The sequence below is a fragment of the Panthera onca genome, chromosome A3, assembly GCF_046562875.1.
Source record: "Panthera onca isolate mPanOnc1 chromosome A3, mPanOnc1 haplotype 2, whole genome shotgun sequence".
NCBI lineage: Eukaryota > Metazoa > Chordata > Mammalia > Carnivora > Felidae > Panthera > Panthera onca.
The window spans coordinates 85,245,489-85,260,277 of NC_138341.1; the positions used below are offsets into that span (position 1 = coordinate 85,245,489).

The 14,789-nt window shown below is 48.1% G+C and overlaps 1 protein-coding gene across 3 annotated transcripts in view; it reads right to left on the reverse strand.

The window, feature by feature from the left end:
- FHL2 (four and a half LIM domains 2) overlaps window positions 1-14,789 on the reverse strand; it is a 65,621-nt gene that overhangs the window by 24,902 nt on the left and 25,930 nt on the right. Inside the window, exon 2 of one of the 3 annotated variants that reach the window (XM_060609940.3) lies at window positions 6,126-6,337. The exons of 1 other annotated variant lie outside the window; for it this stretch is intronic. The gene's annotated coding sequence lies outside the window, so the exon portion shown is untranslated. Of the gene's footprint in view, window positions 1-6,125; window positions 6,338-9,651; window positions 9,766-14,789 lie in introns of those variants that run through there. One more of the 3 variants, XM_060609954.2, reaches the window with a different exon arrangement.

The following is a 14,789-nucleotide window of genomic DNA, read 5'->3' on the forward strand; positions in this document are numbered from 1 at the left end:
CCTCAGAAGTCACTGCAATTTTAAGGATCAGGAGAGCACTTCTGTCAAACCAATGGGTTTAGGTGTAAAATGAACACCCATCACTGTTGAGGAGCAGAGAAAGGTACAGTTGATCTGAGATGGTCCTCTTGAGGGTTCCCAGAGAATTATGTGAAGCACAGACCCTGAGAGTCAAAGTAAGTTGCTCATAAGCTAATGAGAAAACAGAGAGCTTCCCTGCTTTTTTTATTTTATTATTATCTTTTTAAATTTTGGATACGGAAAGAGAGAGAGAGAAAGCAAGTGGGGGAGAGGGGCAGAGAGAGAGAGAGAGAGAGAGAGAGAGAATCTCAAGCAAGCTTCACATTCAGTGCAGAGCCTGACATGGGGCTTGATCCCATGACCTTGGGATCATGACGAAATCAAGAGTCAGACACTCAACCAACTGAGCCACCCAGGCGCCCCCAAAGAGCTTCTCTTCTATCACAGAGTATTTAATACCGATTTTCCCTTAATTAACTGCTACCAAATAGAATATTCTTTTTCCTTTCCTTTCCTTTCCTTTCCTTTCCTTTCCTTTCCTCTCCTCTCCTTTCCATCCTTTCTTTCTATGGCGTGGATGAGTGGGAGAGGGGCAGAGAGCGAAGGAGAGAGAATCCCAAGCAGACTCCGTGCTGTCAGAGCAGAGCCTGATTCGGGGCTCAAACTGACAAACGGTGAAATCATGCATGACCTGAGTCGATATCAAGGATCAGATGCTCAACTGACTGAGCCACTCAGGTGCCCCGTACAACATTCTTTTTTAAAAAGTGTGTATTTAAAGTTACACTATCAATCTTAAGCTTCTTTTTAATGAAAAAAAAAAAAAAAAAACCAACCCATATAAGTATCGTCCTGCATTAGAAGGTTCCCGTAACTTTGTATTTTTAAATCTATAGAACACCTGATTATTCATTCCAGAGGCATCAGTGGAGCTGGAACTGTGTGTCAGAGGTTGTGGAAAGTGCTGGAGATACAAAGATGAATACGATACAGGCCCTCCCTGAAAGAACGCGTAGTCCAGTGTGGAAAACAGATACACAGGTGATCCCTGAAAAACGCGGGGGTTGGGGTACCAACCCCTGAGCAGTCAAAAATCCACGTGTAACTTTTGATGTCCCCCCAAACCTAACTACTAATAGCCCACTGTTCACTAGAAGCCGTGCCAATAACACAAACAGTTGCTTCACACGTATTTTGTATGTTATATGTATTAAATACCGTGTTCCTACAATGAAATAGGCTAGAGAAAAGAAAACGTCACTTAGAAAATCGTAAGGAAAAGCAAATACGTTTACTGTGATGTACTGCGTTTACTGGGACAAAAAAAATCGGTGTATAAGTGGACCCGTGCAGTTCAAACCCCTATTGTTTAACAGCCAACTGTGCATCAGATGATAAAGCTCTATGCTCAGGGCAATGATGGAGAGACACAATGAGGGTCCTCTGGGAGGGCAGGAGAGGCTTCCCAGACATGTCTCTCTCCTTGTGCTGGAGAAGGATAAGCCAGATGATGATTGCAGGCCAGAGGGCGGAGGGCAGAGGGGTGATAAGGAGCAGGGTAGGCTATTTGTAGAGGAAGCTGTAAAGGTAGTCAAAGTTCAAACACAGGAGGGCCTCTACTCTTGACCGTGAACTTGGCTTTGCCCTGTAGGCAATGGGTAATAGGAGGCCCAGCTGAGAGTTCACCACGTAAAGGCCCAACTTTGCCAAGTGGGGGTGAGGAAGACGACACTGAGGGGCAGTGACTCCTTAGAAAGTTTCCAGGGTGTCGGGGTCTCCTTCCGAGTCATTTCTTTAAATAAAAATAGGACACCCCGGTTCTGTAAGGATTTTTTTTCCCCCAACCTCCTCGTGTACCATGGCTTCCCCCCCTCTGAACCTGCGCGTCCCCCTGACGGGTTAGACTGGGTTCCCGGCCATTACCTGGGACACAGAAGTGCTGAAAGGTGAGCGGCAGGGTGCAAGGACGTACCTGAACACAGGGTGTGGCTGCTGACTTGCTGTTACATTGAACCTGGAGTTCTCATCCCTTCCCAGGGGGAAGCCGTTCTCTGAGGTCATTCCCCCTCCAGCTCAGAACGAGCTGGGCATTTGAAAAAGCTGGCTGGCAGGGTACAGGCGTGGCTCCAGGCCCAGCTAACTGCATTGGGTGAGGCGAGCCCCAGGCACTGGGTTCTCAGCGTCTCCCCCGAGGGCCAGCTTTCGGGCAGGTATAAAATCAAAGGCTCCGAGTGCACTGGAGCCGTGATGCACAGTCCATAGGCTTAGGGGGTCCTGGTGGTTTGGTCGGTTAAGCGTCTGACTCGATTTTGGCCCAGGTCATGATCTCACAGTTCGTGAGTTCGAGCTCCACATCGGGCTCCTCAATGACGGCGTGGAGCCTGCTTGGGATTTTCTCTCTCCCTCTCTCTCTACCCCTCCCCTGCTTGCGCTCATGCTCTCTCTCTCTCTCTCTCAAAATAAATAAATGAACTTAAAGAAAAGTTCACAGGCTTATATAGGTGGGTTATTTTTATCTTTGCAGATTTATTTAATTTTGTTTATTTTTAATGTTTTTTTAATGTTTTAATTTTTAATGTTTTTTTTAATGTTTTAATTTTTTTTTAATGTTTATTTATTTTTGACAGAGAGACAGAGCATGAGCGGGGGAGGGGCAGAGAGAGCGAGGGAGACACAGAATCTGAAACAGGCTCCAGGCTCTGAGCTGTCAGCACAGAGCCCGACACGGGGCTTGAACTCACAGACTGCGAGATCACGACCTGAGCTGAAGTCGGACGCTCAACCGATTGAGCCACCCAGGTGTCCCTATCTTTGCAGATTTAAAAACCACGAAGCAAAGTTTGAGAGTGGGGGTGTCAGAGCTGGGAACACAGAAGAGAAACACAGAAAAGGGGAGAAAGAACGGAGGATAAACAAGGTAGAAAAGACACAAGGACATTAAGAGCAAGAAGTTCATGCCCTTTTTTTTTTTTTAACCAGAGAAATGTCTTGGGAATACAGGGAGGTGGCTGGCAGGCTGGCCAGTCCCTGAGTGTCAGGTGCCTGGCCTGGCCTTCCCAGAGGGAGGCTGGGTGGGCCACAGAAGCTTGCCTAAAAAAGCCGGGTTTGCAAAAGAGGTCGCCCATAGGCATTGTCTTCTAAATTCCATTGATTCAGCTACGACTCCGAACTGACCCCTGAGGTGCCATTTTCCTCTTCCCCTGGAGACCCAAGTATTTCTCTGCATTAGCCCTGGTTTGCAAGACTTCTCTAACAGTCATTCCTAAAGAGAAATCTGCAATATTCCCCAATCCTTCTCACAACACTGAGCAGCAGCGCCCGTAAGTCAGTCCCTGCTGAAACCGTGTCCATCTTCAAATGACCCAGGCTGGAAAATTCCATTGCTTGTCAATAGTCAAACAGAACTTTTTGCAGAGAATTCAGAAAATCAGTCTGTTGCATGTGGGCTCTGCCTACTTAACATTCTCTCTCCCTCTGTCCCTATCCCCCACTTGCTCTCTCTCTCTCTAAAATTAAAAAAAAAATTTTTTTTAATACAATGCTTTCACGACACTACGTGACATTGTGATCACCTATGTCCCTCACCAAACCGTAAGTGCTGTGAAGGCAGGCATACTGCTGTGGCCTCGCCAGCAGGTGACAAACACAGGGTCAGGTGCTTCTAAAGACTTGTGGAGTGACTGAAGAAATGGATGGAGAGTACAAATACGTGGGCCAAAGTCGACAGTGAAAACGAGGGACGTGTTATGTGAACGATCCGCGTTGCATACCAAACCCAAAATGTAATGCGGTTTGGCATCTGATGCCGTGAAAATTTCCTAACGTCACTGACCCTGAGCTTCATTCCTCCTCCTCTGTCTCTGGCTTCTTTCCCCCTTCCAGATAAACTGCTGCTTCCACAGCAGGCAGAATTTTTCCTACTGGGTTTGGATTCTACATCCATGTGTACACACAGCTGCACAGCCCGAGAGAGGCCTGGTGGGGTCAAGAAGCAAAAACCAGCCAGCTTGGATGCTTCCAAGCATCTCTGCAAAGAATGTGCTAGACACCCTGCCACAGGTTCCAGATATCAGGGAAAGGTGCTGGATGTTCTGCACAGACACATATACACATCCAAGGGCCTTGTCCAAGGGCACAGGCTCTCATACCTGGAACTGCAGCCAGAGAACATTCTGCACCAGTTTGCTTTCCTATGGATAGAAGTATTGACACACAGGGCACCTGGGTGTCTCAGTCAGTTAAGTGTCCGACTCTTGATTTCAGCTCAGGTCAGGATCTCACAGTTCCTGGGTTCGAGCCCTGCATCAGGCTCTGTGCTGACAGCACGGAGCCTGCTTGGGATTCTCTCTCCCCTCTCTCTCTCTGCTCCTCCCCCTGCTCACGTGCTCTCTCAAAATACATAAAAAAAAGTAGTATCAACACACAGACATGGCTCACTTCTAACACTGTTTATAAAACGCGTCTAGCTGAACTGTTTCTTTTCAATCAAAATTATGGTGGACGAGAGCAAGGTGCAAGTTCAAAGAGTTTGCTATTGGAAAGAATATAATTATGTATTTAGAATCAATGTGAAATCGATTTTTAGATGGTTGGTAAGGTGTAAGATTGACAAGGTCTACCACTATGTGATATATGTACGGATTAATTATGAGCCTTTATCAAGTATGTGGGCCAGGCTCAGGGATGTTTTATAATTTGGTTATAGAAACTAGTAACTTTCAAAAACTTAAAATCTTGATTCATCTCTGATGGTTTTACGAAAGGTTTTGTGTGAGAGACAATGCTTGACTCAGGTAAACCACGGTCTTCCAGGTTACCTTTGGAATACTGAATAATAGAACGAAATGGGAAAATAATAAATGCCCTGTGTCTGACCTTAAGTCCATGATACAAGAACGGTAATACTGCTTTGATGTCCTACGGACTTTTAAATCCAGTCGATAAGAATGTATTAAGTAACCACTATTCTCCACGTACTGTTTTAGGCACTGGGAGACTGGGATACAACATACGATCTCTTAAAGAGTTCCAGAATAGATCTAGCTCCAAAGAATTCAAATCACTTTCAGGATACTAGCTTGTAATTTAATCTCAAAACATGTCAGTTCAGTCAATGCGAGACAAGCATAATTATGGCAGGCTGCCTCAGGCTCATAAATCACCCCAGGGTGGGGCTTCGGGGGAGGCCCCACCTTATAGTTCTACCACCACCTTCCTGGGAACATGGAAACACATTATTTATGCTTTGTTCCCACAGGAACAAAATGAGATCCGCTCACTCTCTCTCATCAGTCTGCCCCAGTCTCCAAAAGGCAGCTCATTGTGTACTTTCTGCCTGCCCGGCCTTCCATCTGCTATGAGCCCCTACCAGCCTCTTTCTATAGCGAACCCCACGGCCCATGACGCCCATGGCCTTTTCCTTCTCCCAGAACTTTTCCTTCATGGTGTTTCTTCAGGACACTGCGTGGGGATCCCGTCAGGACAGGCTGGCACAGCTCCTACGACTTTGTCCACAGGCTGGCCAATTCTCATTGTTCCAAAAGCTGTATCAAAGAACCCAGATGGATCCATTTTCTTTTTGACTAGAAACCTAAATATTTCCAGACGTCAAGGATGCCCTGTGATTATTCGTTTTATTTACCCACAAGAAACAGGGAAGCCACGTCTCTTACCGTCACAGGCATCACTTGCCTCACTTAGTACCATCAGCCTAAACATCCTTAAGCCACAGACTAACTCGAAGTAAACTTAGGGATTATGAAGGCCAAGGACGAGCGTGATGACACATGACGTCCAAGTTCAGACAAGGTGTGAGAATCACCCATGAGAACCATGACACGTCAGACGCGGCCCAGACGTGTCATTAGATCTCTAGGAGGGGATCACATTTTATAGCAGAAAGAAAATCAATACCACCGGTAGCGAAGTAGCCATGGAATCTTAAAAAAAACAAGACTGATTGCTGGTGGGAGAATTTTTAAGCAAAATTACTGGAGAACTGTATTCGATTCTCTAGAGAAACAGAACTCATAAGATACAGATACATATACACATACATATATATTTATATATATACAGAGATTTGTTACAAAGAATTGACTCACACTATTATGGAAGTCCCAAGATCTGTGGAAGGCCGGAGAACCAGAAGGGCCAATGATGTCAGTTACAATTCAAAAGTCAGCAGGCCCAAGACCCAGGAAGAGTTGAGTTTCAGTTCAAGCCCAAAGGCTAGAAAGGACCAATATCCCAGGTCTGCAGTCAGGCAGGGAAAGTGCCCTCTTAGGTAGTCTCCTGTTCAGTCTGAGTCTGAAGGCTGTAAAAGATTGATATCCCAGTCCAACAGTCAGGCAAGAGGAATTCCCACTTGCTCAACCTTCATGGTCAGGTCTTCAACTGATTGGATGAGGCCCACCCATATTGGGAGGGGCAATCAGCTTCACTCAGTCTACAGACTCCAACGTGAATCTCATCCAGAAACACCCTCATAGATACACCCAGGAAGTGTCTGAACACTTGTCTGGACATCCTGTGGCCGGCCAAGTCAAGTTGACATAAAATTAACCATCACAGGGGCCAAAGTTGAAATCCACAATTCAGGATAACAGAGGTGCCTGGTAACTTGCCCCAAAGTCACAGTGCCAGCTTGATCTCCTGGAAGACCAGGCTCTCGGTCACTAGAGAAGAGCCCGGAAAATTTTGTGTCAAGGTGGTCATCTTCAGGCAGTGGGCTCTCAGTATAATCCCATATGATAAATGGGCTTTGATAAAATTCTCATAATAAAACTACACAGGAAGTATCCCGTATCTGTTTTTGTTCACTCAAGTTCAAGGAACTTTGTATCTTAGGGCCTCTGAGCCAGAGAGCAGCTTATCTACTCCAGCCCCCTTGTTGACAAATGAAACAATCCCAGCCCCAGAGGCTGGGTAACCCACCCTTGATGCAGGACAGAAATAGAACCCAGGCCTCCTACTGCCCAGCGGAACTGTTTTTCAATATCCCACAGGGCTTTTTTTGTGTGCAAACCAGATTTCCTGCAGTACTGGAAGTAATTTAGAAGCACTCATGGGTCAAAGTATGCAGTATAAGGCCTCACTGAAATATACAGGTATGCCCCCAGTACTTTAGTGATTAGAACTCAGCCTCTCCAGTTAAGCTGCCTGGGGTCAGATCAAAGGACCACCATTTACTGTCTGGGAAACCTTGGGCCAAAGTTATTCTGATTTCTCTGTGCTTTACTTTATCTGCAAAGACAAAGATGATGTCAATATATACACTGCTTATGACATGCAGCCTTGATAACAACCCTTCATGCAAGCCACTATCACCTCCCTGTTTCCCAGTTGAGGAAACTGAGGTACCAAGAGATAAGGTGACTTAGCTAAGGTTGTACAGCTAGACTCCGAGGAATGTGATGTCAGGGAGCCTTGTTCCAACCTCGTATGTCCACCAGCCTACCACACCTGCCTTACAGCATATTTGTGAGGACTGAATGAGACTGAATGTCAGTGCCTAGAACAGTGCCTGATCTATAATAAACCACTTTAGCCCCTCCCCCCTTTTTAAGTAGGCTTCACGCACAGCACAGAGCCCAATGCAGGGCTTGAACTCACGACCCCAAGATCAAGACCTGAGCTGAGATCAAGAGTCAATGCTTAACTGACTGAGCCACCCAGGCACCCTGATTTAGCCCTTGTCAATGTGCTGCTGTGCAGAAGCATGTTAAAACATGGCACCATAATAAACACTGTAGAAACCCAATTCTATATACAGTTGGCCCTTGAAAAACACAAGTTTGAACTGTGCGGGTCCACTTATATGCAGCTTTTTTCCCCCCATAAATAAAGCAATGTGAATGTATTTTCTCATGATTTTCTGAATAACATTTTCTTTTCTCTAGCTTACCTTATTGTAACAATACGGCGGTCAATACATACAGTATATAAAATATGTTAACTATTTACGTTATCAGTAAGGCTTCGAGGCAACAGTAGGCTATCCGTAATTACACTTCTGGGGAGTCAAAACTTATACATGGACTTTCAACTGCAAGGGGGGGGGTCAGCACCCCTACCCCCCACATTGTTTGGGGGTCAAATGAATTAACTGATAACCCTTAAAAATTCAGAGTGAGCAAATTCAGAGGAAAACACTGTGAAACAAATTTACATAAATGTACCTTGGTTTTATGGAAGTTGAATTGTCAGGCTAGAAATCCCTGTACTTCTAAGACTTGCTTCCGATGTTCTTTGGTGTAAATCACCTTCCGGATATCAGAACTTCCCCCCTCTAACATATTATTGCAAAACACAGGTAACCAAAGCTAGTGCAAGAAGTAGCTGGCCTCGTTTTGAACACAGTTCTCGTGACTCTAAACCCAAACTGTGATTTATTACCTCCCAAAGTAAGTGCAAGGGAGCACACCCCCTAAGTGCACATCATGGAAGGCAGCTGAATACATTTCATTTAATCTGGGCTAGACCAGTTCCAATGGAAGCCCAAACTGGGATCTGAAGATAAGCTAGGATTCATTGTTGATTACCTAAGAGATAACATTTAACCCGAAATTTCAGGTGTGCTAAAATATCATACAAGTGGAACTTAAGATCAGAGTATTTCTCGTTTAAAATAGGCCCATATTTTAAAATCTGATAGTTCAGTCTTTTAAGTTCTGCCCAAGTCGGTGCCTGAGGTCCCATCACAAGCTGCCCATCTTTGGACCTAAGGGAAATGCCTCGGACACCCCCACTGGTGGATGGCAACCAGCTTGCTGGCCCCGACAACTCGCTCACACTCGCTCACACTCCAGAGTCTTGGCCTCCGGGAAGGGCGGGGATGGTCACCTCCCCGCGCTCGGACCCGCGGCCAGCCCTCACCCAGGGCCCGCCGGGAGTTGGCTGTACCCTTGCTCCCACCCGGCGACCCGCCTGGCCAGGACTCGGACCAATGTTTTCCCTCCCAGGATCCGGCGATGGGTCTCCCCCCACCCCTAGGATCCAGCGTTGCCCCCCCCCCCACTACAGCGCCCCAGCCCTCCCTAACACAGTTCAGCTCCCCTCTCCCCTCTCCCAGGTGTCCCCACAGTTCTACTCCCCTCAGGACGGCCTTTCTCGGGGTCTACCCCGCGGCTTCACTTCCCTCTCCCCGGGAGTCCCCACGGTTCAGCTTCCATTTACCCGGGTCTCCCCCAAGCCTTGGCTCCCTTCTCCCTGAGCGTCCCCAAGGCTCAGCTCCCTTCTCCTGGGTCTCCCTCCAGGCTCGGTTCCCCTCTCCCAGGTGTCCGCACGCTTCTGCTCCGCTCAGCCTACGTCATCCCTCAGCTGTGCTCCCCTCTCCCAGGGGTCCTCACGGTTCCGCTCCCCTCCCCCGCTTGGGTCGCCCCCGCAGACGCCCCCCTCTCCCCGGATCTCTCCAAGGTTCGGCTTCCCTCTCCAAGGGTCTCCCCCGCGTCCGGTCTCCAGGTCGCCCCCAGGGCCGGGGTCCCCTCCCCAGGTGTCCGCACGCTTCCGCTCCCCTCTCCCGGGTCTCCCCCGCGTCTCGGCTCCAGTCTCCCGTGCCCTCACGCGGCCTGGCCGCCTGGTCCCCAAGCTGTGGGCTCCCCGCGGAGGGCGCGGACGGAAGGCACTCACGGCGCGGCGCGGCGCGGGCGGGCTCCGGGGACCCGGCGGGCGTGCGTCCCGGGGCGGCGGCGGCGGCGCGGGCTTGCGGCGGGGCGGCCGGCCGGGTGGAGCGCGGCGGCTCCCGCCCGAGAGAACCCCCGTCGTGTCATTTGACCATATAAGGAGACGCACGCCTCCGAGGCGCCGGCGGCGCGGGCTCGGCGCTGGGGCAGCCGCGCGGGGGTGCGGCGGCCGGGGCGCGCCCGCGGACCCCGACTCTTTGTTTGCTTTGGGCTACGCTCCCCCCCTCCCCGGGTCTCTGGCGCACGGGGGCTACGGGAGCTTCCGCCCCGGCGTCGGCTCACAGGGCCGAGTTTGGGGCCAGAGCCGCGCGCGGGCCGCCGCTGCCGCCCCCGGGGGCCCGGCAGGGGCGCAGCGGCAGGGGTCTCCCCACGCCCGGGTCCCGGGAACGCCAGGCCCGCGGAAGCCTGAGGGGGGGGGCGGTGGGCCGGGCTGCTGAACCGGGGGCCGCCGATCAGCTCGTGCGGCGGCAGGAGGACAGCGCCTGGGGTGTATTTGCGCCTTGGGCCTTTTCCGCCTGACCCCGCAGACCCCCCTCGGTCACGACCTACGCCTAGCAGATGGCCCAAAGGAATGGATAATGCCAGGTTCTTTGTTCCACCGGGCTGGGGCTCGGGGAAGGGCCAGCCGCCCCCCCAACCCCCAACTCCTGGGGCCCGAGGGCTGTTTGGACGTTCTGTCCTTCCCTTGAGGGCGAGAAAACAAAGGTGAGGGGGAGAAAGTGCCTCCCACACTGAAAGCCCAGCCCTTGTGCCTGAAGCCCACACTTAGTAGGGACAGATGGCACCGCTCAACCTGCAGGACAGAGGGCACAGGCTGCGTCCCACGCCTGGGGAAGGGGGGCATCGAGACAGAAATGTTGGCTCTTGAGTGGGTGGCCAGCCTCCGCCCGCAGACACGCGGGAAGATGAGCTGATGGGGCCGCCGCAAAGGCAGAGCAGAAAGACGGTGGGCAGGCATGCTATATTTAACGATCTGTGCTCCTCAAAGGAGGAAGAACGATTTGATTGTTCTCTCTTTGTGGATGCTCAGGGTCTGCTGGTATTTTAGACTCCCAGTGGGTCTTCATCATGGAATCACAGAACTTGAGAGTCCCAGCCGCTATCACTCTACCTGAGATCTCCTTTGATTCTCACCCCCTTAAGATAAGGATTAATATTCCAGTTTTATGGTGAGGAAATCTCAGCTCAGAGAGATTTGCTCAAGGCCTCCTGAGAATAATTAGGCCGGCTGAGATTTGACCTGGAGTCTTTCCATAGGCAAAGCCACGCAGGTAGTTTGAAGAAGAGAAAGTCACTCCAGTGCCCCCACCCCCCCAACCCGGAGGGCTGAGACTTGCCACAGCTGTGAGCCCACCCAGCCTTCCTTCCCCCATTCCTCCTGGACTCTACAGGTTCTCAACAAGAACGGGAGCTTGGGCTCCAGACCTGCATTCCCACTGATGGAGCAGGACAGTATCTTCAGCAAAGTGTGTATAGACAGTTATCTAGATTTGTTGTCTGTATAGTTGCAAATTACAAAATGATCTCGGGGGGGGGGGGGGTAGGGGTGCATGGGGGAGGGATCAAAAGATTTAACTAGCTGCAATGAACAGCGTGGACTTGAATGGATTCTGAAACGCAGAAAAAACTATTTCAAAAATCAATTTTCATGAGACAGTTTGGGGTAGTGTGGCCCTAACAAGATAGTTGATGATGTTGATACATTAGTATTAATTTATTTTAGGTGTGATGATGAAGTAATACACATATTTTAAAAGCCCCTGGTTTTCAGAAATAGTGCCAAAATATCTACCAATGAAATAACATTATGTCTGAAATTGTTTCAAAATACATTGAGGTGGGGGGTGGGGCCAGTATATGAAATAGTATCAGCCATGGATTACCAGTAACTTGAAGCTGGGTGACGGGGTGTGGGGTTCATTATACTAGTCTCTTTCCTTTGGTAATACTTGAAAAATTATGTAATGGAACATTTTTTTTAAATTACAGATGCACATACCATTTGGTTTTGACCCAGGATTTTCCCTTACAGGAAATTATCTTACAGATAGACTTGCTCATGTGTAAACTGATACATATACAAGAGTAGTCCTTGTGAAATTCTTCGTATCAGCAAAATATTGGACCATGCTATATGTTCATCAACAGAGACGAGTTAAATGTTGTATAATATGGTAAATATTTTAGAGTTATTTCTATTCATAGCTGTTAAAAAGAACAAAGTAGCTATATTTATTGATTTGATCTCCCAGTTATGTCCATGGAAACAACAGTAGATAGTAACCAGCCATTTGTGTTGAGAAAGGAAGAGAGGAAGATCACGTATGTTAGTAATAGCGGTCTCTGGGGAGATCTGGGGAGCTTGGGGTCAGGAGGGGAAGGGCGACTGAGTTTTACTCTATACCCTTTTGTTTCTTTTAAACTTTGAGCTGTGTAAATATTCAAAACATAACCATATTTTTCCAATCAAAGCAACATGTGCTCCTTTTTAAGACAAATAGGAAGCAAATTTGTTAAATAGAATTTATAGAAAATCAAGGTTTGCTGGAAATAGTGGCAAGAGAAATACAATTCTAAGCTGAATGATACGTACTTTTCTGAACAATTTTAGCCAAAGGACAACTATTTTAAAAACAGTTTGCTCACATGTAAAATGGGTGAATAACATACTTGGCAAAATTGTTGGAAAGATCCTTTGAGATGACTCATAAACCACTAACCAGTATTGGGACAGTCCTTGGCCATAGTAGGCACTCAGTAAATATGAGCTTTTATTCCATGGTAATTTTTTTTAAGTTTATTTACTTTGAGAGAAAGAGAGCGAGAGCAAGAGAGAAAGAGCGCACGCGCACACACGTGCGCAAGTGGGGGAAGGGCAGAGAACAAGAAGGAGAGAGAATCCCAAGCAGCCTCTGTACTATCAGCACTGAGCCGCACTTGGGGATCAAACTCTGGAGAGTCATGGGATCCTGCCTTGAGCTGAAATCAAGAGTCAGCTACTCAACTGAATGAGCCACCCAGGCAGCCCATATTCCATGGTATTTTATTTGATGGTAAAGTGGAGATGAATTCGGAATAAGAGGGAAATGTGAAGGTGGTGAGAAGGTACAATCTTCTAGTTGTAAAGTAAGTCCTAAGGATGTGATAGCATGGTGACTATCGCTAATAATACTGTATTGTATATTTGAAAGTTGGTAAGAGAGTAGATCATAAAAGCTCTCATCACAAGAATAAAATGTAACTGTGATGGATGTTAACTCGACTTATTGTGATCACTTAGTAGTATCTTTGAATATCACATCAGCATGCTGTCCACCTGAAACTAACATAATATTATACGTTCCATATATCTCAATAAAAAAAAGGGAAGGAAACAGACTTAGTTCTCATCCAGAAGGAAGGAATAAAGTTGAGGTTGTATTCTAAAGACAAAAGATTTGTCTTTTTGAGAGAAAAGTTCTCTGCTGCGGATACAAGCCTAATTCATGGAGAAAAGAAATTAAGAAAATATATTCTCTGGGAAAGGCACAGTGGCAACTGTGAGAGGTAGTTCACGCTTCTCATGTTAATTTCAACTCTCCTGTAATTCCCTCAGCCACCATGCCTTAACTTCTTCCTCTGCCGCGGGGGTGGTTTCAGGGATTGGGGTAGCTAGGAAGCAGGGAAAGAGAGGGAAGGCTGTAGGGAGTGAGCCAGCGGTTCTCAGAGTATGGCCAGGGACCAGCAGCATCAGGGTCAACCAGAAAATGGTTAGAAGTAAACATTCTCTGTGTTTTAACAAGGCCTCCAGGTAATTCTGATGACTAATAGTGCCTTGAGGTAAAATACTCCCTAGGGTTTCCAACTCTGGATACAAGTAATTTACCAGAAACCCACATGTTAGTTTCTAGGGGTGGGGGAAATGGAAATAGATTCACTAAACATAGACTGGGCTTTGGAACTCTAAAATCCAATTAAGTGCAAGTATTCCTCTGCCAGGTACTTACAGGAGGGAAGTACAGGCAGAAAATTCACAAGGCAAACCCTTGCAGCCTGTATGTCAGTGATACAGATCTGAAGCCTAATTCCTCTCTTCTGAAAGGCCCTGAGAGGAAGGCACTGCTTCTGGGAGGGTAGTCAGACCTGATGGTGGGGGGAGCAGGTGGGTGAGGGGCACACAGGCAGGGGCCTCCTCCTGACCTTGGCCACCTCCAGGGTACTAGGAGACCTGACCATCACCGGGAAGAAAGGGACAACACAAAAACATGGGTGGAAGGTCAGACCTCCCTATGTCCTTACCCTAACTGGCCATTTCAATGAGGATTTTTATAGCACTTCTCACAGGCAGAACTCTGCCCACTCAAAGCCTGGGCAGGAAGCTGTTGGATGATTTGCCCTTGATTCAGAGGTAATCATTCTTAATTGCCTCAGATAGTTGGAGGGTGAGTGTCTAACATCATAAAAGCTGGCGGTCAGCCCTGAGTTCTTGCTATGCTCCCAGGAGGGAAAAGGGGTCGGGGGCAGGTCCGTGCGCGTCTGCCTACCCATGACACAGCGCCACCCCAGGATGCTGGCTAAGACACATGGGCTCACTTTTTCTAAAAGTATCATTTGCCTGGATAGAATAGGAACACCTCTGTCAAAGTCGACCGTGCAGGCAGGACGCTCACCTGTCTGCCCATGAGCTTGGTCCCAATGTCCCCTCCAGCAAACTGAGGAATTTGGTCTGGTTATACTACAGCTCTGTTCTTGTAGCTTGTTCTAAACGTTGCCCCTTTGCCTGTTAAGACTTTCAGGAAAAGCCCAGCCCTTCATAAAAAAGCCAACTCTTTCACTTCCCCTCCCCGCTCTGGCTGTGCTCTGGTTAGGAGGGAAAGGCTTGGCTCATTCTTAAGATGCAGAGTTTCCATATCCCATTGCTTTGTTCTCTCTTTTGCACAAACTGATTTACTGGATGCAAATAGTCACAAGTGTTCAAAACCTCAAAACATGTCTGGCTTCGAGCCAAATCCACAAACTGCTCCATGCTTTTCTGAGTTTGCCATTATTGGTTAAAGCTTATTTGGAGCATTTCATACAAGTTTCCACTGTGGCTTTGATAACTCA